Here is a 27,054-nt window from a genome sequence, read left to right on the forward strand (position 1 = left end):
TATGGATAGAAAGACAGGTGAAATAGAAAAAGGTAGAAAAAGATAATATCAGTAGTAACAATTTAAGATTAATAAGTAAATTAAGAAAAAATAGAAAACGTCAAACAAATTGAGAATAAAATTAAATAAAATCAATGCTACCGTAAAGTCTGGCCTTAAGCACCCTCTTACTTACGTTCGTATAAAAAACAGACGAATACAAGTTAACTTTCCACAACATACGCGTCACCGGCTCATGCATCCCATAGTCCGTTATTTGACGCAGTACATTGAAAATCTTAACCGACTTTAAGTTACTGGGATTTTTTCTGTAAGAAATTTGACCCAATAAAACCGCGGAAACCACGTTTTCAAACACAAATTGATGAATGAAAACTTTATCGGAAACTAACTTACGACAACGGAGATTGTGGGTTAGTTTGCGATATAACGAATTGGAAGAGTTTGAATGAATTGTTGAAGTTCTAATGAAAAATTTTTTATTGAAAACGTGAGTTTTTATATCGCAGTTATTTTTGTTATCTCCGCATTTTTGAGTGCTTGAATAATCTCAGCATTCCAGAATATTTTAATAAATGTTTTGGAATTTTCTTAATTTTTTGTCCATTTACAGAATAATTCAATAATGTTAATTTTATTGATTACTGACATTAGAAAAAGCTTGTATGTAAATAAACTCTAAAAATCATTAGATATTAAATTTTTCAAAAATAATTTTTCCGCTTAAAGTGGTATAACAAGATAATAACTATAATGCGGCTATAATTTTTAGCAAGGCAAATTCAAATCCTCCCTGGATTTACTGCAATAAAATTCAAATAAATTTACCACCTTGTCAAATACAAATTTACCATTTATCTATGTACAAATATCTAAGTATAGCGTTTTGTATAATCAATATACATAATGTTCATTTATTTCACATATTTATAGGAGCATTCAAAGCTTTTCTAACATATTTTTAGGATTTTTTCATGTAAAATTGGTTTTTTGTACAAAATTACGGCAATATGTTGAAAATTTATTCAGAATATTTTTATATAATTTCGATAAAATATTTGAATGCCAATTATAATGCGGTAAATAATATTGAGAGCAAAATGTAAAAAAAAAACACAATTATTGCCAAATTATATAAAAATAAAAAATTTAGGATTTCTGTAATATTGGAACACATACAGGCTTTAATACAAGTCCTTTGAATAAAGAAACACCTATTTATATAAAACTGTTATACATGATTTATATAAACTGTTATACATGTTATATTGAAGAAATAAGGACCTTAAAGGAAAAAGTATTTCAGTAAACAAAAAAGAAAAGTAATTTATATAATACAAACGTTTGCTCATTTCCTTGTTAAATAACTGTGTTTTTTTTTGCGTTCTATTCATATTAAGTAAATGCACTGTACAAGTCATCAATATTCTTAAATGGGCTTGAAAAAATGAAAAATTTCAATGGTATTTCATATAGCTACACAAGATCCAGTACATTGAAGAAAATATCTTGGTAACAATGCTGGGCTTTCTATTCTTTTATTATATTCCTTTGGCTCGGTTTCCTGCAGAGAAATGAAATAAATGAGTAATGAAAAATATAAAAAATCATAAAAATAAATGTACATACAAAATTCGGTCAATGGACTTCTCAATCAAACTTTTGAATTTTTACCATTTTTTTTTTTCAATTTATTTTTTATTTTTTTTTTCTCGTATACAAGAACAACAAATCACTTACGCTATTATTCCTAGTTATATTTTATTTTTAGTTTAAGAATATCCTTCTTCCTTTTTCTTTTACTTATTTTTTTTCAGAAGGCATCATCATTGTCGGCACATGTGATGAAAATAAAACCAGCATTTTTTGATTGTTTCTTTTAATTCGGAAATTATAAAAGGAAAAATTTTTTCTTTACACCCGTATTGTAAATTTTGTTTCATTTGGCAATGATATGCAGAAAAAGGGAGAGAGAGAAAGGAAAATGAGAAAAGAGAAATATTGGAAGGGGGGCGGGGGATGGTAGTGATAACAATTTCTAATAATGTTATAGAAAATTCATCATAAGAAAGGAAACATGACGTAATTTTCACACACAGTATACATTATGCCCTCTATTGCGCTTTACAGAAATAGGAATCCATGTGTATGACATATTTTGATGGTATGCGAACCGAAAATCATTGTAAATGTGTTCATAATTACATTAGAAAAAATAAGTAACTGATAGCTAGCATTAATAAATGTTTTTCGTATAATGTGTTGAAATTGATCAGAGTAGAATAGATATAAAATGACAGCAGGGTGATAGGCGAGAGCATAAAAAAAAAAATACAAGAAAACAAAATGGATGCTGTTAAAGTATATGGAATGAGTTAAAATTATTATTGAATTTATTGCTGAAAGATGAGAATATTTTTTTCATTTTTCAAGATTATTTTTATTGATTGCTATTGCGTGAATTTTCTTTTTTTATTCGCAAAATCATGTTATAAAATTTGAATAATAAGGTTGCTGATATGCTGACGAAGAAAAGGGGCTAGTGTATCTGTCCTTGGATCGTACCCCTTCTGAACAGTCATGCTCACATGGTCTGAAATGGACTAAAAGGAAAGCTGAGAGAGTGAGGTCGGAGTTCTGGAGAAAACCATTTGAGTCTCTGGAAAACACAAAGTAGTTTGTGGGTGAATATTACTTGAAGTAAATCTAAGCCTTTGCTATGCAACCTATTCTCTAACTGAAGGATCTCGGACTAAAACCCTGAATAGCTTAAAATACCATTAATATCTACGTGGAGTAGAAAAAAAAAACCTTACGAGAAGTAGTTTAAGATAATCATTGTAGTGGATTCAAACTCTGAGGAATTGTGCTCAAGTGACGGGAGTATCTAGCAAGCTTAGTGAAGATGCAAAGGAAATCTCAATGCAAGTTCTGGAAAAATATGAAGCTTTATTTATTTGAGCTTGAAGGAGTCCTTTAGATGGCTTGTCGTGTGTAAAAAAGGGGCGGGGGTTGGGTGCTATAAGTCTTCTTTAGTCGTCGTGTATTTTAACATTAAGTTCAAATCAATTCATTTAATTTAAACAAAATCTACTTGGAAGTTCCTTTTCTACGGATACGGATTTTTCGGCTATTTCCGAATTTTCCATAAACAAATTTAGGCATAAGAGCCTTTTATTGTAACAAAAAACACATTCAATTTCTCCAGTTTTCAATAATTATATGCTAATTTTTATTATAGAAAATTCTTTACAAAAATAAAGACGTGTAAAATATCTTATGAAAACTTGAAAATAATTACAGAGAACATTTGAGTTGAGAGTATCAGGAAACCACAAATTGTAAGATTAAATTCAGGACACGAACCCAAAGAATTTATTACTACCGTTTTTGTCATTTAAAGTGTACAATTTCTTCAAAACTCATTCAGACTTAAGGAAATTTAGAACAAAAGTGAGCAAAATAGTTAGGTTTCTTTAAAAACTTTTTATTCTTTGTATTTCTTCTATATTATTATTCCTTGATATAGAAAATTTCTATATCTTTCAAAGAAGAAGAAAAGTTTTCCTGTGTTTTGTTCTATTGTCTTGTTCATTCGTATTGTTTTATACAAAAATTATAATGGTGGTACATCATTTATATACATATATTATCTACGGCAGTATAACATTTTTAAAATAAGTTTGTAAGTATCCTGTGTATAGCATAATTTTAAAAATGCAGGTATTATTCGCCTTATATTTTAAAATTGTAGAAAAATTTATGTAGCCTTTTGGAATTTTTATCTTATTTTAGAAAAGTTTCTTATAGTATTGCTGTAAAATTTACTTCTTTTATTATAAAATTTTCTTCAATATAATTTTTGTGGTGAAGGAGGTTGGATTTTTATAATGAAAATATAAAAATTTGCATTTATTTTTTGTGTAGAGAATTTAAAAGTACTTATATATAGCAACTGTTGTGGAAATCTTTTTGTATTCTTATTTGGTTGTCATGCATTTTAAAAAAGAATAGAAATAAAAAATTGTAAAAATTTTAATTGTAAACACCTTTCACATTATTTATGCTATGATTCTTTAAATTAATTGGGGTTATTCAACTAGATTTCTAGAGCAATTTCATATAAGAATGAATTGTATTAGTAGTATATAACAATATAGAAAATAACAAGTAATACAGAAAAATATATATATATAGAGAAAATTAACTTTAAGTACACATTATTCTAATAATTAGTATAGTCAAATTAAGCTTCTTAAGCATAATATAACAAATTTACATATCTTATAACAGTATTTATTTCGTATTTTATATGTAAAGAAATGAAAAATCACTCAAACTTGTTAACTTATAAGAACTATGTCATTTGAAATAAATAAATTCAAATTAAGCTCTTTAATTCTCACTATATTTTTTTCTACAGCAAAAAATTCTTCTGCGACATTTTGTAAATTGAAAAGATTAAGAAAAAAAATGTCATAATAGTTTGATTTAGGCGATTGTTTTGTTATACGTATAACAAATATTCCATGTAACTTATTTTACCATAGGGGTTAGGTTAAGTTAGCTTGACCCGGTTATATCAAAGAATATATTTAGGCTACGTAGGCCTTTTGTTATACCGCTGGAGGCCACTCTCTTCTTTAACCAGTTCGAGTCTCTTATATAAAACGGTTTTAATCCATGCTATTTACATTCGCCAGGTCCGTAACTAGCAGATGGAAATACGACCCCAAAAACTACCGTATTCCCTGTGTAAAAGCTTGGTATGAACACAGAGGTGAGATAACGTCTCTCTCACATCGTCACAGCAGCATCTGTAGAAATCGTTAGAAAGGCGTCCTATCTTTCTGTTGTGTTCGCCAATTAGACAGTGCTCAAAAATAACCCGTATTACAGCTTTGATATCTCTCCATTTTAGAGGCATCAGATCTGTCGGGTGACACATATCTAGTTTACACTAAAATTATTTGGTTGCACCGCATGCTTTCTCACTGAACAAGTAATTCGTTGTCGGCTGCTATTTTCGGGCTATTATTGTTAGAAATAGTAACACAATTTTTAGGAATCACTTAAAACTTTAATGTTAACGATGTCAAAAATTATTCTTATGCAATTCTTATAATAATAAAAGCAATAAAGAATTATTTTAATTACAAAAAAAAAAGGCTTAAAGTAAAATGACCTATAATACTTTATATAATGACTTCAAAATAAATAACAGTTTATTCTTTATTACAAAATAATTGAACTTGTTTTAGAAAAACTAAGAAAAACCTAAAAAAGACTAACTGAAAAAAAAAAAACAAATCCACTACATTCAGTCTTCATTCCTCTAATAAATTTTCTCTTCTCGCTTGTATTTTTCTTGTTGCCAATTCTTACCAATATAGAAAAATGACTCAGAATAACCTCTTTTCTTTTCTCTTTGTATACACACATAGACATGCCTTTGTTTTCCAAATGGAAGCTTAAAAAAATACAATATTTTCACCCTTTAACAAGATTAAAAAATAATGCTAAAAAAAAGAACAAAATTAAAAACAACCAGCCCCAACACCCAAATAGTAAGACAATTGGTAATTTATTTTATTTCAAATAAAAATTTGCAACACAAATTAGACAAGACAATATGTGTATATGTAGATAGTTAGTGTTCAATAAAAATAAATGCTGAAAAATGACCCTACATATACACAATATAGATTTGTAAATGCAATAAGCTTAAGCAAACACTCATCTCAACACAACTACTCTATATTATGGAAATAAAAAAAAGGAAGACAATAATGTCCAAATGTAATTTAAAACTTAACAAAAACTTTTTTTTTTTTCAACTGCTCTTCCTTATATTGAGTAGAGAATGAAATAAAGCCCTTAACTATAACCATTATTAGTTATAACGATGTGTTGCCAACAATACCGTATAAAGTGCCAATAAATATAATTGTAATAATAATAGTTCTTCTAGTTTTACTTATAGTATTTTTGTTGTTTTTTAAAATTGCATATCTATAGGGCACTCCAGATATGCAATTATATAAAGTAAATTCTTTACTAAATTTTTGTTAAAATTGTTAGTATTGCATTATTTTTATTTTCCAGTTTATATTTTGCTGATTCCCAAGTCATAAACCATCCCTATACATTCTCCCCGTTCATTGGAGAGTACAATAAATATCTTGGCGCGCGTCAATCCTGGACACTAACCCAAAAACCATTCCTAGCCCTGGCGACTAAACTATCGAGTGACCGAAATATTGTTGGTCTCGGTACCCGAAAGCAATCCCCAGCCCGACAAATGTACCCGCTACCTCCTCCGAACAAGCTCATCAGCCTTTTCATTTCCCACAATATCGCGGTACACTGTAGGATCAACATTGATCTATTGTGTCTAGCCAGCGCAACGACGACATTCTCGCACTCTCCTATTAATTTTGATACTATAACATCGAATGGGTCCCAAAATTGCCGTACTGTGAGATATTACATAAATGCTTGAATTTCTCTTATGCATACATTAATTATTCCTTAATAATACAAATTTGAATAAAAGATATGATTTCTTAGATACAGTTGCAATTTTGATAAAATTTATAGACCCGTTTAAAATTTCTCATCCTATCATTTCAGGTAAACGGTTTGATTTCTTTGTATTCATATGCTTTCATCTGATGGGAATATTGAACACTAGAAGAATATCAAGTAATCATGCATTTCATTGTAACTATATTGAAAAACTTTCACAAATAATCGATATTCACAATTTATATATGAATGTAAGTACTTGATATGAATTACAAATTAATTTTTTTTAAACTGAAATAAATTGAAGAAAGAATAATTGTTGTAAAGGTTAAAGTCCTTATAGACATTACAAATAACTCATTTAATAGATACAGTAGATGCATAATATAAAAGAAGACAATTAAAAATAAAATTTTTATTGGAACTCTAGACTATTTGACACATTGTCTCTTATTATAATTGTATAAAACAAAAAAAAAACAAAGCAAAGCAATGATTTCCTGAATTGAATCTCATACTAACAATGTAAATTATTCTTGTAATTTAGAGAATTTGCGTTGTTCACGTTCTTTTTATTCGATTCTATTTTTTAATATTCGATTTTTTTCATACATATTATTAATTAATTTGTTCGAAACATTTTATAAACTTTTTGTATGAAGAGTCTTGTATGATCATACAAATTGTTGCAACATACTTGTATGAACATACAAATTTTTAAATTTTTTATTAATTTAATTAATGGTTTAATTGAATGTACTGAATTTCATTTTGCGTTCCTAAGTTAATCGTTCTTTGATTTCGTTTCTATGTTTCAAATTAAGTAAAATTTGAGAGAGAGTCATGTGCCTCAAGATTAATCATACAGATAAAGGTAAAATTTAAGTAATGTCTTAAATGAGCTTCATACACTTCTTGAACGGTCCAAATTACCATTTGTTATACAAAACACTTAAAATTTTCTTATGTGTACAAAATATTTCATACATTCATACATGTATGTAGGTGCCTGCTTTTTTTTCAACGAATGACCAATTAACGATTTATATAGAAGTTAATGAACTTAATAACTTTTTACAGAAAACGTTTACCCTAACTTAATTTACCTTAAAATAAAATCATCTTCAAATTATAAAAAAGAAATACACGGTATACAGGTATTGACTTATTCAGTACCTATATGATTTCTTGGAAAAGTAAAACAAAAAGGAAATTACCAGCAAAAAAAAAATAATAATAAAAACACTTAATCAGCTCATGGTTTTGAGCTAAAACAATATACAAATATACTGTATGCGTTTGAATGTGTTTACCTTATTGCGTCTTATATAATTGAATTAAGTCTTCCAGTAAAAAAATTTATGATGTAAATTTTACCATTTACTTTATTTTTTTTGCTGCAATTAAAACCTTAAGCACGTTATATAGAACTAAACTGCGAAAGTTCAAAAGCCTTTTGTGATGGCATCGCGGGTCAAGATTGAAACAATGAAATTATTTGTTTTTTTTGTTCAATATTCTGTGAAAAAGCCATAAATAATAGTTTCAATTAAATATTTTGTCAAACAAATTAAAATATATTTATTCTGTCACTACTTTTTCAGCATCAATTATATTGTTTAAAAATTTGACAATTTCCATATTAAGAAAAATTGATTTAAATTTGAGTATAATAATGACAAGGAAGCAAAATTACAATGCAAAAAAAAAGAGCAGAAAATAAAATGTCATCACTATCGAGGTGAAACAGTATTATTGAGTATTGCATAAAGATAATAGGGTCACTTGAGAAATTTTTGTCATTTAAGATTTGGTACGATTGTTTACCATACTGAGCATCAATTTTATTCGTGAATTATTAGAAGTCAAAATTAATGTAGTAGCTTCGTTGAATTACAATATATTTGCATTAATTTGAATTTTAAAAGCAAGGTGGCAATTAACATTAATAAGCCACCTTGTGTTCATATTAATTATTAATTATAAGTAATTTGACAAAAGAGCTTATAATAATAAGTTAGAATTTCTTGTCATATTGCTGAGATTTGTTTATGATTATTGAAATTTATAGGACAATGATTTCAAAAATCCTGTTTTTGCTGAATTTTCGGCAAATTGTAAATTATTTTACGAAAAAACTGGGGTAGTTGAGATTATGTGCCTTAAACAGTGAAAATAGTTTATCATCCTTCTTGATAATAAATAATTGATTTATTGATGATTACAAATCATTCCGCCGATTTTTTTTGCTTACAAACTCAAAAATGTTTAAGTATTTAAGGTTATGTTCAGCATAGTGGTTTTTGTATTCTAATGCCAAGGCAAATTTTCTATTGCTTACATTTTGTTTTTTGTTATTGCATTAACCTAACCATTATATTGTTATGTTTAAGAAAATATTCATCCCACAAGATGTCGCACCACCTACTATATACAACTGTCGTGACAATTACACATTTGAACGTGGATTTTTTACTACCGTTTTATGTTTCATTATTTTCTTTCCTATACTTACTTAATGTATGTTATCAAAAGCTTAATTCAAATCTATATATATCAGTAAAGTTATGTAGTATTAAATTTATAATAATAATAATTGTAAAACATGTCAAGATAATTAATACCTAAAAAATTAGAAGCGACATAAAAAAATGACATAAAAAAGAATAAATAAAACAAAAAAAAAATAGGGAAATAAAGAACTACTATGCTATCTGTCAAATCCATCACTTTTTTTCTATTTTATACTCACTCATCCGCCTACATGCTTTAATTTTATTATTATGTAAAAAGTTATGTTGTTTTGATTAATTGAAAAACTTAGAAAGAGAATGAAACAGTTGGAGATAGAGAGAGAGAGAGAGAGAGAGAGAGAGAGAGAGAGAAAGTGGTTATAGATTGACAGAAGGGAGAGTTAAGAGGGGGAGAATCAATATTTATAGGCCTGAAAAGTAAAAATGTGTTTTGTTTCTTCTATTTTATGTTTTCGTTCTTTTTGTTGTAATTTTTATTTAAAGCTATTTAGAAAAGTTAATAAACAAAAGTTCACAAGTCACGCCATTTTCTTATATTTTGTTTTTTTTTTGTTTTCCTCATTATTACTGTAACTAATTTACTATAGGCAGTTTTAAATTAAGTTTTTTATTTAATAATTTTTTCTTTATTTTTTATTAACTTTTGTGTTGTCCATAAAAATCATATTAAGAGATGTCTGAGGTAAAAGAGAGGCAAGGATTTTAAAATAAGCTTTCCATATGTTTCATTGAAAAAATAACGTTTTTCTATTTTTAGAATTTATTTGTATTTTTTTTTATTAATAAAGTGTAACAAATAGTATTGAAAATTATTGATATCCTTGAATGTTATTAATATCTTTGATATACTTATCAATGAAAATCCTTGACCCCTAAGAGGTTATAGTTTATAAAAACAAGGTGTAATTTTATTTATTTTTAATAAAATAAAATTGTTATCCGTGAAGAAGGAGAATAAAATATTTGTTTGCAAAGGTACACCAAGAATTATTCTGAAGAAAGACGAGGACGAATTAATTTAGATTTTAGTACGAGGAAGTTCAATTTATAGGTAAGTAGGAGGACATTGTTAGAGGAGGCATGACAATTTGTAGCAGAACATATAGGGGAATTTTGTGAGCAAAATGCTATTTGTCTGTGATGAGGTGGATGTATAAAATGATAATAGTTTCGCTCCTTCCGTTTGAAATAATTTGTGGTGATACGGGGAAAAAGATCTGTATCACTAAATTTTAATGTTTTTAAGGTGTCTGGGGCGGCATCTGAGTACTTCTCCTACTACGAGTCTTTTCCATTCTAAAATAAATTTTCATCTGGTAACCCAAAAATTTTACCAAAAAAAAAAATCTAATTTTGTGAAAAATAACCATTTGCATAATATTAAGGGCTATAGAAATTTTTATAAGGGACATAAATTAATTTTGGAGCAATTTTGTTTTTCTGTTTTCTTAAAACTTAATTAAAATATTTTGTTTTTTTTCCTTAATTATTCTGAGAAGTGTGAGAATTTTATACTTAATTTTTGTGTTACACGAAATTAAATTAATTTTACAAAATAAGCATTCTATGATTTAATAAAATTAATTTTTTTGTTGTCTTATTTTTTTTTAAATAAGTAAGAGTTAAAATTTAATTGACAAGATTTAAGGAAAATTACCATGAAAAGAAAAAAATAAAAAGTAAAATTATTGTGTAATATTCTCAACTTTTATACAAATAAATATTAGACGTTTTAATTTAATGAATATTTTACGAAATTCATTCTATTTGCTAGAGCTAAAGACTCAGATGGTGCATTAATTATATCTTACATTAAAGGCGTGAGTTACACTCAAAAAATTATTATTTTTTATTATAACTTTTCTTTGGTCTTTTAAAAATATCTTAATTATACACAACACAATATTATTCAACTGTAAAATATACCCATAGGGATCAATTAAACCATTTATGTAGAAATTATTTTAATGTAAGTTTTATTTTTATATATACGTATATAGAGATGTTAAAATATTTAAAAATAGACTTAAAAAATATAAGAGTTAGGGTAAGGGTATTTGACATGTGCATCCCCTATATAATTGTATTAAATCCCTTCTCATTTATTTCTTCGTTTTCTGCTCTAATTAAATATTGGACACTGTTATATATTATGTATAACATTTAAAATATTCATGTATTAACTACCCACTTAACATCAATTAAAAAATCCCCTAAAAGCATGCCATATTTTTTAATGTACCATCATATTATATGCTTTGTTCTTATTAATATAAATGAGTATTTGTGTATGTATACCTATGTATCATATACCTATATAATTGTTATTAATATGATATTATTTAAAAGACCACAAGAAACAACTGTTGTTGTTAACAGGATTTTCTCATACCATTTACATAAGTACTCTATGTTGTAGTCATTGTAATTTTTTTTTGTGTTTTCGTACACCAAAATTTTCATTTATAATTGTAACAATAATATAAATATTATAATCTCTATACACTTAAAACTCACAGTCATACTCTTATAAAATAGGCAGTTTATATTATTTCTCATTATAAAAATTTCTCTCTTCACGTTCCTTGTCCTATAAATTCTCAAAAAGAGAGAATCAAAAAGTATGTATATGCGAGAGACAGAACGAAGTGAAGAATAAAACGTTTTTTTGAATGAAGAATCTTTTAAACTGCCGCACATATACTATATTATTATTGTGTTTCATGTTCTATAATTCCTGTACAATCCCTGGTATAATCCCTGCACAAACAGAAAATATACACAGGTATATACATACAATATTAAAGAATAAAGAAACAGGACAACGAACATTTTAAAATAAACAAATGGGAATACAAAAAGAAAAACATCATACAAAACACAGACACAAACAATCAACAACAAAAGTTTGTTGTTTATACAGTGAGAGAAAAAAGAAGAATGTTCTATATAGAGGCGGGGTGAAAATGAAAATGTGAACAAAAGAATTGGAGTATGTTGGTATTAGAAATATAACCTGTTGACAGCAAAGGAATTTCCTTTCTTTCCCTATATTTCTCATTTTATACATAAAAGTGGGGAGGGATGAGACATGGTGTGTGATGCGTTTTAAAACTTTAATGTTATATTGAAAAGCTTTTTATCTCAATATATAGTATGTGTTTGTATATAAAAGCTCATTAGCTGTACCAAAATAATGGATGCGAGTGTCCTTTGTTCCAACATAATTTATTATTTATACACACACGTATATAACAAGGCATAGGCAAGTATAAGAGTACATAAATATTCGTATTTAATATGGTCTGGTTTTTATTTTTTATCTTTTTGGCGATGGTATGAAATTTTTAAAGGATATTAACCTTAAAATGAGAAAATAAGAAAATGAGAAAGAATTATAACTGTAGAGGATATAGCATTGAGTAATCAATCAAAAAAATTTTTTTTTGTTTTATTATTTAAAAAAAAAAAAGAAAAATGGTAGTCTGGATTGTATTATACTTGTATATTTTAATAATAAGTTGATCCTTAGACAGGATTTTTTCGTTCATGTGTAGATTAGCTTCTGTGTATGCTTGGTATATTTTCAATAAAAATTATAGTCTACTTTTCATATTAAATTAAAGTGTAACATATTTTTTGTATAATTTTGTTATTTTCCAAATCGTGCTTTGAACTCTGAATTTCATTATAAAACGAGAAAAAACTGGGTTGACCTTGTCAACTCTGTGATACCCGTACGAATTTGTTACCCTATGTGCGAATAAATATGCCATAACTAACTATGGGACAGACTATGACTTTAAGTTTCAGTTTTACCATAATAATTTATGCAAAGTTTCAGTACTATGTGTTTTTTAAAATACTGTGTGTGCCAAACTACTATTGTAGTTGTTTGGCAGCTACCAGAAAAAGCCAAGAAATTTTAACGAATTTTATCAAACACATTTGCCCTAGTAATATATTCACTTCTGTGAAATTTCAATACCATAGCTTTTATAGTTTCTGAGATATATCCAAATAAATTTAGAAGTTGTATGGCAGCTACCCGAACCGGTACTTCGATCACGTCCAATTTAAATAGGGTTCTGGCACTTACTACAATAAATCATTTGTGAAAATTTGGTGAACTTAGCACAATTAGTTTTTGAGTTATCGCTGAGACGGACGGACGGACAGACAAAGCTAAATCAACTCAGAATTCGACGCTGATCAAAAACATACACTTGGTCTATATCTAAGACCGTTATTTCTTAGCGTTACAAACGGTAAGGTAAATTTAGGATACCCTTCGTACGGGTATAATAATGGAATTTTTATTGACCTAAAACATTCTTTCGCCATATTAAAGCCAAGTTAGCAATTGGACATAGAAAACGTTTTTAAGTGCCTATGTCCGTTGAAGATCAGAATCTTCAGTGATTTAGAAATATCAGAATAAAATGAATTGCCAGTTTATGTTTCAATGTTGGTGTTCTACTTCATTTTAAGGATAAAATCATTTACAAGTTACTTAGACATGCACAAACATCCTGTACACAAAATGAAATTCACCCCTTCTTTTTGACATTTTCTTATGCATTACAAAATTGAAAAAACGACGAAAATTGTCAACAAAAAACATTCGTTTAATTGGAATTAAGAATAATGCTTTTAATTGAGCATGCACAAAACGAGATTTTTGAATAATTTATAATTGGGAATAACAATTGTTGTTTTAGTAAAGAACTCTTCTGATGGTATTCGAAAAGATTGAATTGGAAGAAGAATATTTTTAAAATTGTTGACAAAATGAATGTTTTGGCATAACATGAAAATATTCATTTTGGGTTCGAACTGTTTAATCTTCAGTATCTCTGAGGAAAAGCTTTATTTGATTTGTAGATTCTATATTATTGAAGAGAAATATGGATAAGAATTCTTTCCTTCCGACCACAGCAGCCAGTTATCTGACTTATTGTAGCGCTCCCATATCCCACTTGTACTACCCTGGTTCCAAGTAAATACGAAGATAGTTGGACGTGAGCTTTCCAACTCTGAGAAAGGCCGGCCATCTGAGCCTCCTAACAGCAAGAGCAAAACAGCCATACAGAACATCTACTCTTCGTTCCGGCACAAACTACACAGAAAGGAGTCTGATTTTTCCAGTTTGTGAAGTTTATATTTCATGGGACAATATCAAGTGAAGAACCAATTAATAGCACGAATTCCATTTCGACCCAGCGAAGATTCGATTCCTCCTCAAGCAGAACTAAAAGTCTGCCCCTAATGGTAGACATTGACAGTCCACAGAAGGCACCGAACGAATTAAAAAGACCTCAGATTCCCTCCGGACCAACTCGGCAGCGATTTCGTTGCCCCTGTGCCCAATGTTTCCCGGAACCCAAATGAATTTTACTCTGTTTGTTGATGTCAGTTCCGCCAGTGCGAGCACACAGTCTCAGACCAGTTTGAATGTGATGTCCTGCTGTCTCATAGCACATAGATGATGCGATTTTTTGCATCTGTTGCATGTATTTTAGCTTGAAACACCGAGCAATACGGTTCAGGTTCGCACTTATACCTCTGTCTGACCGGACTTCGTACTCGCCTGAGCCTACCCTCAGTCTGTTTTGGACCCATCAACGTACCATACACTAGAACCGATCTCAAAGACTGGATTTAGCCTAGCTAATAAATATTATGTAGTTATGGTTAATTGGATAAATGACTTCAATACAACGGTAATTTTTTTTTCATTTGAAAAAATTAAATTATTTTTTAGGTCTCTAATGGATTTTTAAAGATGTTTCTGTATTTTTTACCTTCGCTAAATTTAGGTTATAAATCATAAATGATCTTGTAAAGATTTATGTGTATGTACTTAAGTTATAAAAACTTTGAAAGGAAAAACTTATGTAATAATAAGAAGTAAGATTAAGTTGTGACAGTAAATATAAAAGAGAATTTGTAATTCTTAACAATATTGTATAATGCCTTAACAGTTACCAAGTATGTCACAAAAAAAAACAGAAAACGAACAAGTAATAATTCTTAAAAGAATGATGGAGTTTTTCAAAAAGGATACAGGAAATGGAAAATATGGAATTTTCACACGTTTTGTACAAAGAAAAACAATTTACAATGTGAAAGTTAGTATTAAACATTAGGATGTCATCAAAATATTTGGTTTATTTTAGGTATTTTAGGCTGACCATTTTATTTTAGGTATTTGAATCTTCTCATCTCGACTCCTTATAGAATCCTTCATGATTCATTTCCCAATCTACATTATCATTTACTTTACACCGCTTATAAGTTCCAGTATTGCATCTACAATTGGTCCACTAACAAAAATAAAATCCTTTTTGAGCACCTCAATCACATTTTGATCAATCACACCCTACCATCGCACAATAAATACTTAGAAATACATCTTCCTCTAGAAGGTTTAATATAGTATGCTACCGAATCAACTCACCGGACTGAAAACTTCTTTTTTCGTACCCAGCCATACCTACCATGAAAATCAGAAAGCTATCTCGAGAACCGGCAGTAGTTATTCAAGAATATGCTTTATATTGCATATTGGATATGGACCAGCGGTGAAAAGAATTTTTTTTTCTATCTTGCGTCGTTTGGTGGAAGGAAAGGAGAACAAATCAAAAAATTTGTCCCCCAAGATTTGAATCTTAATATATTCACTACATCCACATTATATATTCAATAAAATTCTTTAAAAATCAGGTACCCCGGCAATTGATTATGTCAGAAAACAGAAAATGTTATAGAATTTAATTGATGTAAAACTGTTACTATAATAAAATAACACTATACATTTATTAAAACTCAACAACTTTGTAATAATTAGAACAAAACTTAAAACAAAAACCAAATTTTAACACTAAAATTTTTATGTATTTTTATTTTTATTAAATTAAATATAATTTTAGTGGCGCCTCTTAACCATATTTTAAACTATACTTCATCACATTTGTAATACTCTTACAGTTATAATAAGGCAAAAAATTAAAAAAGGAAAACTATATTTTATTCGTATATACAAGGTAATAAAATTTTGATGTGAACTCAGCTTTTTTTATATTACCATTGTGAATGTGCATATTGTATGTTACGTAATATAAGTATACATAGTTGTTTTTTATTCGTCTCTAATTCTTTAGTCATTCTTTAATTTTATATACAATAGTTATAAAAAAAAAATTTGACCTAAATTTTCAATCACCCTCAAAATAAAATTATACCAACTTATGAGTTTCTCTGTATATGTACGAAACTGAATAATATTAGTTTCCCTTTTGTTCAAATATACAAAATTCTAATCCTTCTCTTAATGAAAATAGCTCTGGATAATACACATACTTGACCTGAAATACACATACATTATCTACATATTCCCTTATATTCCCCAAATAACAACCGGGTAACAAAAACTCATTAATTTTAAAAGAAAACATAACATAAAACAAAAATTGGTTCCTGTGACCTATAAAATATTTAGCTTACCATAAAATTCTAATTTTATTCTATTTGTATGTAACCCCAATGTAATATATTAATTATAGGGTGTATCGGTATGGCTTACAAAATTAAATTTCTTAACTAGAGGAGAGGTTAAAGGAAAAGTGGGCAACATATATTTAAGGACATTGGATGTACACGAGAAATTGAATATTATTAATTGGAACGCTTGGATATGTGACTGATATAAAAATTACAAGGTCTTAGGACAAGTTTGATTACAAATTTAATATAGTATAGTAAAAATCGAAAATTTCAGGCTTAGACGTATGTTATCGAATTATGTGCTCTGGAGTGTATATGAAGCAACCTCAAGAGAAGCAGAATCTTTATTGTAACGGATAGTAGGACTCGTCCTAGGAGCCCTCTCGTCTGGTGTAGTGTGATCCAAACTGCTAAAAGAATGTGTTGGCGCCTTCGCTAGGTATAACAAACTAACTTTGATGTGAGTACCAAGACAAATAAGAGAGCTGCAGTCTGACCCGAAGGAAAGCAATAACTTATTTCTTTTGGCCGCAACCATGCTTCAGGGTGCCGAGAACCTCAGTGATCCTGAGTGATTGAGAAGAACGGACAGGATCGATAATTGGAGCAATTGCACGGCTCTATCACACTTCGATAAATTGATGTCTCTTTTGGGACCGTTGGGAAAAAAACTGGCCACACTTGGCGGTCCAAATTCGATGTTATTGGTTGATTCATTTCACTAGACATCACCTTTCGAAAGGGTTTTATGACCACGATGAAAATCTCGAGACTTGAGGTGGCTGTTATACTGCAACTCGTCAAGGATCTAGGTATATTGCTAACGTAGGTGGGGGTAGAAATCACAAAATATACCATTAGTTGATGTGAGAAGTGCCTAAAACACTTTTCTTCATTCAACTCAAAATTATTATTATATTATAAGAGCTTCGAGCTTAAGAATATGTTAACACACTGTACATACAAAATATTATATAAGAAATACCAATGCTATAATATTAAGGACACAAAAACTCTTTTAAATTAAATATTAAGTTTTCAAAAAGGATCATAAATATAAAAATTCTCTTGTCTTTATGAATTGTGCACCGTATTTTCGTTTTTCTTTGTTGCTTTTTCAATTTAGATTAATGAACTTTTCGTTGCTTTTATATGTATGTCATGTTTTTTTCATATTTAACTTTGGAATGCATTTAGGGTAAAATAAGAAATTTGTGTTCACCTTACATAATGAAATAATAAAAAAAAAATTATAATAAAAGCACCCACAGCAATATGTACCACACCTTCTCTTACAATGTAAACTTATAGAGCAATGTAAAGTAAGAAATTTAGCGTAAGAAAAATGATATTGATAACTGGCTCCCGAGCATGGGACCTTTATTTTCTTTTAATATTATGATTTTAGTACATTATGTAAATCCGTATATTCTCCGATAAGATGTATAAGCATAGTATAAACATAAAATAATAGGTTTTTTCAAGGATTTGCAACAAAAATAAGAAAATAAAAAAAGGATATAGGTCTATATAAAATAATAATAGTAGTATTTATTACAGCCACCATATAAACAGGAAATTGCAATGCTATGTACTTTTTTTTTTATTTATTTTTTAGTACAACAATTTTTTTTGCCTTTTTCTATTCTACTTTTTAATGAAAGTGCAATATCAGAGTTTTTTTTTATGATTTTATTTTTTAATAGCATTTTAACCTTGAAATAGAAAAAAAAAATGAAAATGTACTTTATTATTTCTTATTATACATTTTAGTAATCCTTTGACAAAAGAAGAATTTGTAAAAAAGAAAGAAGAGAACAAACAATTTTTATTCTTTATTTTGTTCGTCGTTTAAAACGAGGATGCACTTTGATATCGTCAACAATAATATTTTTGTTGTGTATTAATGAATAAAGTAAATCATTTCCACTATTTCTATGATGTAGGTATATATAGAGTAGACATATAAAAAGGAAGGTTATTTTTTTTTTTTTTTAGGTTTATGATGGAAAACAATTACATCAATAGAACTTAGGCTATTTAAGATTTTATTGCGTAATAAAAGAGAATTTTATATTTGTAAAAAATTTCTTATGGCAAGGAAATAGGTATAACAATTATTTTAAATTGGAAATTTTCAAGGTAGTGAAATACAAAAATGTTACATAAAAGGAATTCGTTGATTCGAAGCACTGATTATCAATATAGCAAGAACCGTTCTCTCTCTTTAAATAAGAAATAAAGTTGAAAATGAGTCAAATCAGAGTCAGATTACCAGTTAAGGTAATGGATAAAATATTATTATCAGTTAAGGTAATGGGGCTTATTCTGAGTATCGAATCACTTAGTGATAGTGATATTTATCGTGATAATGATATTATTATTGTAAACACTAACCAGTTCATGAAAATGGTTCGTGTCTATAATAAAAGTTTTGGAAATTATTACAATAAATATCATCATCACGTACTGATCCAATATTCAAAATAAATTTTAATTTGTGTTAATGGTATTGCTTAAAATGCTCTCTTTTAATGTGATCTAATAACTGCTTCGAGTACAGCCAATCTTCATTCTCTATTCTCTCACTCCCCACTTCTTATTTTTGTATGTTCTCTCTTCTCTTCAATGAAATTATTGATGTGAATTGTTGTAATCACGATATGTATACTTGATAAAATTTCCGCTGTATGTAGATTTGAAAAAGTATTAAATAAATTGTTGCTATTTCCGCACCTAGCATGTATTTAGTTAAAATATCGTATTTCTTCGGTAACAAATTATTCGTGCAATGCAACTCTTTTAATTTCAATTACATAGCTATTCCAATTTTCTTCACATATTTAATTTCAATATGGAATATATCCTTGTCATGTTTATCGCCTCTATTTTAAATAAATTATACCGAAAAATTATCTTCCTTTTTGCTTTTATTTTCAAAATTTGGTCAAATTATAAAGAGTATTTATTGGATAAGACCTTGAAAAAACTGTTCTAAGGAAATTAATTTAATGCATTTTTGTTCAACTATGCCACATGTACAACTATACCGTAAATTTTGTGTTTTCATTGAATTTCTTTTTGGAAAATAATAAGTAGCATGATTTTCCGGTTGAAAGCATTGCAATGGTAAGAAAATATTCTTATTTTTAAAATGGTATTATGCACCTATAAATATTAAAGTGTTGTGTGGGTGTTTAGAATTTTCAAAAGTGAAGATTTTTTGTATAGAATTTTTAAGGGAAATTTGAATAATAATTATAGTAGCTTAAATTATCTAAAGAATTTTCAAAGAATATTTTGTGTAATATTTTAAAACTTTTGGAAGGTAAAGGCTAAGTAATAATAAATTTGATTTTAAGTGTTTATATATGCTTCTTGACAAGAATTTATTCAAAAAGGAATTACATGTATAGTTAGAAATTGGGTTATTTTTAAATTACTTAAAATTTTATGAGAGTAACTCACATTTATGTTGAAAATAATCGCTGTAAAGTGAAAATTTTCAAATTAATTCAAAATCAATAGTAATAGAGAACTTTTAATTGAATTGATTGCATTGCAACTCAGGAAAAGTTCGTCGTTAGTGATCCGTTTACTCTTACCATTGCCGAATAAAATTAGATTTTTATAGAATAAGAACAACAGAAATGTAAAATTTTTGGATGACCTATTGTTATAGCTAACAATTGTGAATTTAATTCTGTTGAAAGCTCTTATAAAACTTTAAAAGGAGGTCTATAATAGATAACGTCTAAGTCTCTTTATATATAGCCATTCATTCTTTGATATTAACAATCTTGTATTAAAATTAGTAATTGTTAAAATTCACTAATTTGATTTGTGATTTTTTTTATCTATTTCAGTGACATGAAAGCAATTAATGACACTATAATAAACATTATCTAAACAATTTTAATCAACATCATAAATATTGCTATTAAAAGACTTAAACAATACACATTAAAAATTTTCCAGGTTTCACTTTTTGTAGAAGCAGTAACAACAAACTTCCTTAATAAATTAAAAATTCTTTCAAACAAATATTGTACTTAAATAGTATAGAGCGTTAGCTAATAGGCAAAATTTAAATGATGACCGAATAAAAAATATGCATATATATATATATGAGTATAACCATATAAAACTCTAATATAATAAATCATATTTCCCTCCGCAAAAAATTCAACAAAAAAACAAACCCCTATTAAAAATGATGTAGGCATTAATGTCCAAAAATTTAATTGATATAAGAAAGTAATTAGAAAATTTATGATTTACAATTAAAAGTATAAACCGGAGGAAAAAAAAAAATACGAGAATTGCTTAATTTTTGAGGCATTAGTGAAAGCTTGCGAGTTCATAACACAAATTAAATAATAATTTTAATTTGCCGTTTTTTCCTCTCCTCTCTCTTCCTCTATAATTTGACTCACTTAGAAATTAATTTGTGTAATAAATAAAAACATTAAAATTAAAGAGAGAGAAAAAAAATTGAATTTAAAAGCAAACAGCCGACACTAATATGAAGAAGAGAAACAGGGCCAAATATTTCGAACTAGTTTTTTACATATATGTATTTGGTTGTCTTTACAATACTAAGAGTATAAGTTTAAATAATTAATACAGAATAAATTCATCATGTTTGGGAGAAACTAATTCAACAGCACTATTAATGCAAAGAAGTAGTTACTTGGAATTGATGGTGTGCATTTCAAGACCCTTAATAAACATCAATATTGCACGCAGAAAGGGCTCCGGTGGAACCTTGACTAGGTATCATAAAGCCCCTTCCGACAGATTTCAGCTAAAGCCAAGCAATTATCGCTTACATGATAAGTGATCCGCCTTTTGGTCCTCTTCTAAGCAGAGGTAGGAAATTTTTGCCTTATCTATTTTCTTAAGAAAATTCTTGGAAAGACATAGCTGAATGAGAGTATCCCAGTTATCAGCTTTACATGTAGACTACTGAATAAGATTTTGGCTCGTTTGCACTATTACCAATATTCAGTACTAAAATATTTTAGGGTAGATTAGCCTCGGACTCCGGGATAAGTAAGGTTAATGTTCTCGATATTTAAGTATTCTTTTCATGAACCCCTAAAAACAAGCTTCATTTAAATAAACCTTTCATCGTTTGTTTATTTGTGTGCTACAACCCTGATCATTTCTATTCCCAAACTTAATTTTTGGCTATTTATTCTAAAAAAAAGGCCAAAAATAAAAGAAGAAGAAATAAACTGTAATAAGAAACTTTTACAATGGCAATTTTAAAACAATGGGCAAATAGAAAGCAATTACTAAATTAACCGCTCCAAAAACAAAAAAAAATTAAACAACAATAAAAAACACAACATACACAATGACAAAAAAATATCAAAAATACGTGAAACAAAGCAAAAAATAATATCAAAAAAAAACCGTAATCAAAACAAAAAACAAAGCTGAACTAAATTAGCGTACCAATTTTTTTTTTTTTTGTGTCTTAAGTTTTACTCTTGTCTTGTCAAATTACACTGATATTCCAAGTTCAAAGCACTCCGGTGTGTGTATACAGAAAATAATTACGCAAAAAATAACAGAAACAGAATTTTAAACTATAATTAAAAAGTTAACCAAAATATCGTACACCAAATTGCCGTTTTCTTTTGACAATACTATCAAAAAACTAATAATTTTAAACCAGTAAGGGTTAATTGCATACTATCAACTCTTAGCGGCTTAATCGAATTAAATTAATAAATTAAGAAAGTTGGTTTCATTTGCTCTATATATCTATTATAATTTTAATTTTTATATATGTCTTTTTAAGAAACGATTAGTTGTTAAATTTAAGGTTGTAAACTATGTCTTTGGAAGATATTTTATATGTAGTTTGTGGCGATGATTTCATACAGGCCGTTGATATGTAAACAATTAATGTTGTTTGTTATTTTGCCGCTATATGAGCAGAATCGATTTGATTTAAAAAACAGATAGAGTGATGACTCCGGGAGTCATTTTATCTCATCGAAATGGAGATAAACAGACTGAACCTTCGCAATAGACAAAAAGTTACACAAAAAAGAGCTTTTTGTTTTGTATATTCTTGTTCATGTACACGCACAAATTAAAAATTTTGACTGTCATGATCACGATTATAATAGGTGATTTAATATTAATATTATATGCTTGTCGATGGCAAGTTCAAGTCTTTTCATATTTGTATTTGAGAGATTAGCAAGCTTTGTTTTATTAGTTCCAATTTTTCTTTTGTTCTCATTTTAAAAAACAAAAATTTTTCATTTCTAGTTTTCAAAATGAAAATTTCATTGTATTCTCATTCTATTTCATTTTACACACATGCATTTGAATTAAAAGAACTTTTCTTTTGAAATCGCAAAGCGGAACAATTACAGAGTGAAATTTTTATTATTGTTGTTCCGGTTAATGGTAGCGAGTGATAAACATTAAAAAGTATTCTTTACTTTTTTTTTGTTTTTTATTTAATTTGTAATTTGTGCTATCACAAAATAAATAATAAAAATTCGAATTGTTTTCTCCCACATTTCGCTGTCTTTTATCACGAAATTTCCATATTAAATCTACAAATCAAAAAAAAAAAAATAATTGAATAGCATAGGTGCGCAATACGCGCCTATTTTATTGTCCACCTAAAGTTATTATTGTTTTTGAACAAAAGATAACATAACGAAAATTATGTATGCACACACATAAATAACATGAAATTTTATAGACGAAAAAAAGTTTATGAAGAGCACGGGATAGAAAAATTGGATTGCCATTAAGACCAAGTTAAAGACAATAATCGACCGTTTGCACTGTATTGTATGATAGAATAACCATGAGACAATTTAATGGAAAATGTAGCAATTTCTATGGAAATCAATTTGGCAGCTATTACTGCATTTTTTGTAAGAGCAACCTTATCAATCTTAATGTTTCAGAAACATCCTCGTCAAAATCTGGAATTGTAGCTGCAAGTTTAAAACACTTTAATTATTAACAGTCAATAATGTTTTTGTTACTAAATGAAAAAAGTCTTACTGAAATAAAGTGGCAACCCTGTAAATGGAAAATTACGGAAACAGAGAAAGATTTATATCAGACAAATATGAAGTTAGAATAAAAAGGTAATAGCTATACAATACTGCATGATAATTTTCAATATTAATCGTAATTTCGTAGTTTTAAATTCAAGATGCGTAAAAATGATTTAAAAAAAAGTATATAAGGCTAAAATTGAAAATTGCTATGAGTGTTTAAACATAATGTTTAAACTTCAACACTACAAGAAGAGAGATATTTTAACATGTTTTAAATGATGTGAGAACAATTGTGGACAATTGAATTTCAAGAGAAATCAAAGAAAAATAACATATTTTTTTTAGTTCTTACTTCATTTAAATTTTTAGTGTTTACATAACCCCTGCTATCTCAGTTTATGTTCATAATCATTGTGTCCAAACTATGATTCCAAAGTTCAAAATATTTCTAGACTAGACTAGATGTTGTCGACATTCAAATTTGTGAATAATATTTAGTGTTATAATCACTTGCTCTGCTTTGTTATCTTTTATCCTTGTAAATATTTTGCAAAAGTAATTATTAATTTGTTTTTGAAATTTGTGACATAAACAAGTTAATCCCATAAAAAAAAAATTAGGGAAAATCAACATTATATTAAGAGATTATGGTAATATTTTATATTATGGCAGCTATATTGTTTGGAGGATTAAATATTATGACAGGCTAGCTATATAATAATAATTATCATATCAATTCTAAAATGATTTACGATAAAAAATATTAGATTTTTAATCATATGTAGATGACTTCTCTACAAAATTATTTATATAAGGTTTTCATGACTAAATAGCCTTAGAAACTTAAAATGAAATAAATTTTCCAAGTACCACGGAAAATGTTTGGACTCTTTTATATGAGGCTAATGTACCAAAATACATGTGAAATTTCAGATGAAAGTTGGTTAAAATTTTTGGAGAATGATGTATTTTTCAAGAAGTACCTGAATAATTTCATATGAAAATTGATTGGTACACCATGGAAAATTCTATGGTACATCTTAAATTCTAAATATATTTAACTCGCCTTTACTTATTTCTTATTTTTCCAAATTGCGAATTGCTTTGTCGATTTAATTACTATCTTCGAGCTGAACGAACGATTTAAAAAAAAAAAATTTCGCATTATAATAATTGTTTTACTATTTCTTAGTATGAAAAATAATAAGAACAAAAATGTGAGTTAATTAATTTTAATTATCTCGAAAATTCGTATAGGCCTGCTTTTTAAAATTTAATTTTGAACTCAAAAATATTAAAGTCACTAACCCGCTTCCTATTTAATTGAATATCATCTAGTTTAAAAATGACTGGTTGTGTGTATTCAACGTGAACTCGAATTAACTTCTAACTAAATTGTGTTAATAGCTACTTCTAGATCACATACATTCTGTTTGCTTTGTGATGTTAGTATGCGAGCATATTAGTATACAAATAAAAATAAATTTTGGAAAAATAAAATTACTTTGTTTTGCATAGAATCTCAAATAATTGTACATGACAAAATATAAGTATAGAGTTTAAAATAATAAAATAGAAATTGTAAAATTTTTATAGCCTGTTAGTCTGTTAAAAATTATTATATAGGTACCTCATAAATTATATCATGAAAACTATCACGTTTTTATTTAATATTTATTTTCACATTGTAGCATTTACACCTTACTATGTAGAACTGTATATATCATTATACATTAGTAGTGGCCCTGTAAATAATTCACTTTTCTATCCTAACGATGTCTTACTCATTATATTATGAGATGAAAATGAATGCAGACGGACTTGAATGCAAATATTTGTTCATTTTTTTTTATATTAAATATTAATTATTTACAAAGATGCTCTTATATACTAAAAATAAATCTGAGTATGGGAAAATGTGCACTAAATTTAATTAAACATAATTAAATATTAAAATAATAATTTCTTTTTTCCATTCTGAAACTAGAATAAATTGCATCTAAAAGCAAATATTTAATTTGTTTAATTTTTAATTCATAAAATACATTAAGAATTCCAGCGCTACATTATTTTTCTAGTTAAATTAAACCAAGATAAATTAGAGAAGATTAATTAGAAATAAAATTTAGTAGAGATTTCCAATTAACAATAAAAATTTCAAACTAACCAATAATAATAATTATAAAATGGGTTTCAGAGAATTTTGTAATAACATTTTACAATTTACTGTAATAAAATTTACAGTTCACTTGAAATTTGAACTACTGATCTAATCTTAATGTATACTTGAGGTTTGTAATCATATTACAGAAAAAATTAATTGAATTTTGGAGAAATGACAGATGGCCATATTTCTCTTCATTATTGGGATTAATTCCGCATATTCAAAACAAGCAGTTACTGCTCATATTACAGGACGAGCTTTCAGGAGGTGATCAGGGAGAACAACTCTTCTTCTCGATTACAATTGATAAAACGATTCTCGATTAAATTCTCTTGGTTTTAGTCAACAAGTCATTTTAAAAAATTTTGTTTATTTTGTGGCCGTGAAGAATGTCGTAAAGAGTGATTTTGAATGCCTTCTAACACATCAAGTGTTAGAAGGCATTCAAAATCAGTATCACCGGATTTCTCCCTTTCCGTCCCTCATTCAAACCAGCCCGAACTTCTGAACCGGCTGGATTGCCCAACATTTACATTCGATAAGATGGTAGCGCGCCCTTTATAATTAAAATGACCCCTGTATAATAAAAAATGTACGTATCCATTCGGTATCTAAACCAAATTATCAAATATCCGAATCACTTTTTTTCTTTCCGAATTTTTTAGCTTTTCTTTTTTTTTTACAATTAATTTTAATAATTGTAAAATAAATTCTTCAGGTAATTTTCCTACTTGAATGCAATTTTTTGAATCAGTTAAGTGTTATTCACCTTTAAATGTGAATTAAATAAATTACGATTTTATTATGTTAAAAAATTGTAAATCGTAATTCATAATATATACATATATATGTTATATATGTATTATAATTAAAAGAAACTGTAAACTTTCTAGAAAATTCAAAAATTATTGTTCCGTTTATAATCAGTTGAGGAAGTGTAGTGCATATTATGCACCCAAATTCTAGTACCCATTCAATTAACCTTCTGGAAGAAAAGAGTTCAACAATATTTTCTTAAATTTTTAAAAAGTATAACTTCCCATAGTTTTGGTAAAAATTGACATCTTGATGTTTCTTTTCGGTTTTTACCAAAATGCAGAAGGCGACTTTTTAAATCGACAAGCTTGTCCAAGAGATTTGTATTTGTAAATATCAGGATATGTTAAAATTAAAGACGAGATGCTTTTTGCAGGTTGGATATTGGTTCGACGGGTTGTAGGAGCTTTCGGAGCGGCTTGTGTGTGGTCTGCTATACTTTTTTAAGGAATTTCAATGC

The 27,054-nt window shown here is 27.8% G+C and overlaps 1 protein-coding gene across 1 annotated transcript in view; it reads right to left on the reverse strand.

Moving 5' to 3' along the window:
• Positions 1-27,054, reverse strand: part of LOC129607231 (kelch-like protein 17) — a 73,816-nt gene that overhangs the window by 13,620 nt on the left and 33,142 nt on the right. The gene's annotated exons all lie outside the window — the stretch shown is intronic.

Source organism: Condylostylus longicornis, unplaced genomic scaffold, assembly GCF_029603195.1.
Source record: "Condylostylus longicornis isolate FDR11 unplaced genomic scaffold, ASM2960319v2 ptg000027l, whole genome shotgun sequence".
NCBI lineage: Eukaryota > Metazoa > Arthropoda > Insecta > Diptera > Dolichopodidae > Condylostylus > Condylostylus longicornis.